This window comes from Pongo abelii, chromosome 10, assembly GCF_028885655.2.
Source record: "Pongo abelii isolate AG06213 chromosome 10, NHGRI_mPonAbe1-v2.0_pri, whole genome shotgun sequence".
NCBI classification, from domain to species: domain Eukaryota; kingdom Metazoa; phylum Chordata; class Mammalia; order Primates; family Hominidae; genus Pongo; species Pongo abelii.
In genome coordinates this window covers 22,211,423-22,215,151 of record NC_071995.2, presented here as the reverse complement: position 1 = coordinate 22,215,151, position 3,729 = coordinate 22,211,423, and positions in this window count along the sequence as shown.

The following is a 3,729-nucleotide window of genomic DNA, read 5'->3' as shown; positions in this document are numbered from 1 at the left end:
AGTGAGCCAAGATCACACCGTTGCACTCCAGCCTGGGCTACAGAGAGAGGATCGATCTCAAAAAAAAGAAGATTTAATAATTTTAAAGTGTTATCAACCTTGGTCTACTTGACTCATATAGAGTCAAGTAGATCTGGCCCCAGATCTGTGAATAAAGGAACATTGTTCCTGACCACAAGCAGGGCCATGCTCCAACTCTTGCACAAAAGCACTTTTGTTTCACTCATGGTGGCCCCCATGATAGACCTCATACTTCTCTCGATACTAGACTGCATTGCATAGTAACCTGCAATGCTCTTTCCTTCATCATCAGTTTCCAACTCTGATGTCACGATTTGGTTCATGACATTCCTGAAAGATTCTCTATGTCTATCAGGAAGGGTCCTAAAACTCTCAATAAAAGTAGTTCTACAGTTTTTTAAAAATGAAACACACTGGGCACGGTTGCTCACGCCTGTAATCCCAGCACTTTGGGAGGCTGAGGCAAGTGGATCTCCTGAGGTCAGGAGTTCGAGACCAGCCTGGCCAACATGGTGAAACCCCATCTGTACTAAAAGTACAAAAATTAGCCAGGCGTGGTCGTGGGCACCTGTAATCCCAGCTACTCAGGAGGCTGAGGTGGGAGAATCGCTTGAACCTAAGAGGCAGAGGTTGCAGTGAGCCAAGATCACACCATTGCACTCTAGCCTGGGGGACAAAAGTGAGACTCCGTCTCAATAAAACAAACAAACAAACAAACAGAAACAAAAACAAACATGCTCTTACCATATAATCCAGAAAATTCTTCTTAGGATTTGCCCAAAAGAGTTGAAAACTTTTGTCCATACAAAAACCTGCACGCACATGAAGCTTATAACAGCTTTACTCACTATCGCCAAAACTTGGAAGCAGCCAAGATGTCCCTCAGTAGGTGAATGGATACATAACAATGGAATATTACTCAGTGCTAAAAACAAATGAGCTATCAAGGCATGAAAAGACAAAGGAAAATTACAGCTGGGCATTGTGGCTCACGCCTGTAATCCCAGCACTTTGGGAGGTCAAGGCAGATGGATCAGCTGAGGTCAGGAGTTCGAGTTCAGCCTGGCCAACATGGTGAAACCCAGTCTCTGCTAAAAATACAAAAATTAACCAGGTGTGGTGGTGGGCACCTGTAATCTGAGCTACTCAGGAGGCTGAGGCAGGAGAATAGCTTGAATCAGGAGGATGGAGGTTGCCGTGAGCCGAGATCATACCACGGCACTCCAGCCTGGGTGACAGAGTGAGACTCTGTCTAAAAAAAAAAAAAAAGACAGGAAGAAAACTTAAATGCCTGTTACTAAATGATAGATGCCAATCTGAAAAGGCCACGTACTGTACGATTCCAACTATACAACATTCTAGAAGAGACAGGAATAGGGGGAGTAGAGAGGATTTTTTAGGGCAGTGACACTCCTCTGCATGATACTAAAATGGTGAATACGTGTCACTAGACATCTGTCCAAAACCATGGAATGTGCAGGCAGTCCCCAACTTATAATGGTTAAACATGATTTTTCAACTTTATGAAGGTGGGAAAATGGTGCATTCAGTGAAACCGTACTTTGAATACCAACAAAACCACTTTCAATACAGTGGTTTTTTTCACTTTCAATACAGTATTCAATAAATTACATGAGATGGTCAACACTTTATTATAAAATAGGATTTGTGTTTGATAATTTTGCCCAACAGTAGGCTAATCTAAGTGACCTGAACACGTTAAGTAGGCTAGGCTAAGCTATGATGCTCTGTAGGTGAGGGGTATTAAATACATTTTGGGCTGGGCATGATGGCTCACATCTGTAATCCCAGTACTTTGTGAGGCTAAGATGGGCAGATCACTTGGATTCAGGAGTTCGAGGCCAGCCTGGGCAACATAGTGAGATCCTGTCTCTACAAAAAATACAAAAATTCACCAGGTGTGGTGGCATGTGCCTATAGTCCCAGCTATTTGGGAGACTGATGTGGAAGGATCGCTTGAGCCTTGGAGGTGGAGGTTGCAGTGAGCCCAGATGGCGCAACTGCACTGCACCCTGGGTGCCAGAGTGAGACCCTATCAAATAAATAAATAAATAAATGCATTTTGACTTATTTTTAACTTGTGATAGTTTTGAGATGTAACCCCATGAGTCAAAGAGCATCTGTACAATACCAAGAGTGAACCCTAATGTAACTATGGACTTTTTGTGATGATAATGTGTCAAAGTAGGTCCACCCATTGGAATACATGGGCCACTCGATGCCAGATCTTGACAGTGGGAGAAGCTAGACACACATGGGTGCAGGGGGCAGTCAGGAGCTCTGTGCTTCCAGTCCATTTAGCCATGAACCTAAAACTGCTCTAAAAAACGAAAGTCTACTTTTATAAAAGTAGTTTTTTGTTTTTGTTTTTGTTTTTTTTCCAGACAAGAGTCTCACTCTGTCACCCAGGCTGGAGTGCAATGGCATCATCTCAGCTCACTGCAACCTCCGCCTCCTGGGTTCAAGCGATTCTCCTGCCTCAGCCTCCCCAGTAGCTGGAATTACAGGCACATGCCACCACACCTAGCTAACTTTTGTATTTTTTGTAGAGATAAGGTTTTGCAATGTTGGCCAGGCTGCTCTCGAACTCCTGACCTCAGGTGATACGCCCGCCTTGGCCTCCCAAAGTGCTGGGATTACAGGCGTGAGCCACCGTGCCCAGCCTAAAGGTAGCCTTTTTTTTTTTTTTTTTTTTGAGACGGAATTTCGCTCGTTGCCCAGGCTGGAGTGTGACGGCGCGATCTTGGCTCACTGCAACCCCCGCCTCCAGGGTTCAAGTGATTCTCCTGTCTCAGCCTCCTGAGTAACTGGGATTACAAGCGCATGCCACCACGCCTGGTGAATTTTTTAATTTTTAGTAGAGACGGGGTTTCATCATATTGGTCAGGCTGGTCTCAAAACTCCTGAGCTCAGGTGATCCACCCACTTTGGCCTCCCAAAATGCTGGGATTACAGGCGTGAGTCACCAAGCCCGGCCAGTAGTTTTATTTCACTTTTATTTTAATAAGATTCCTGAACACCATACAATCCTCAAATCGTGGTTGTTACCAAAAAAATCAAGTACCAAGTGGCTGGGAAGCATTGTCCCAAATGCCTTTAAAGGCATATTCTCACAAATGTTCATCTTTCACGTACACTTGGCTTTAAAAGAACACATCAAATTTTACATAATCATAAAGGTATGTGAGTGATACACAAATGCGTTCTTGCACATCATTATAAGGCTATTAGTTTGTTCTAAGCAAGCATATATGCTAAGCTTAAATTTATCTTCTTCAAAAGCCACCTCTGCTCCTGCTATGAGGTTTTAGATCACCCAAGTTGTACATTTCCTAAATCCCTCTTCAGTTCCCATTCCCATCCTGTTTTTGTGCAAATCCAAGTTTTCTCCTAAAACTTCTCTAGCATCTCTAGAAGATAACTTCTCCCGACAATTCCAAGAAATCCACGAGTAAGGTACTTAACATAACACATTCATGAGAAGGGTTGGCTTGTCCTCTGTGCTTTTCCTTCCTTCCTATAAACATGTGCAGATGGCAGGAAAGTCCCCCCGCCTCCACCCCTCAACAGCGAAGCTTCTGAAGATCCCGACGGAAGGCCTGGCAGTCATCTCCAATCATTCTTCTGTTTTTGATGTGTGGCTTTTAATGAGAGAACAGTGATATGAACACCCTCTGCACCAAAGTG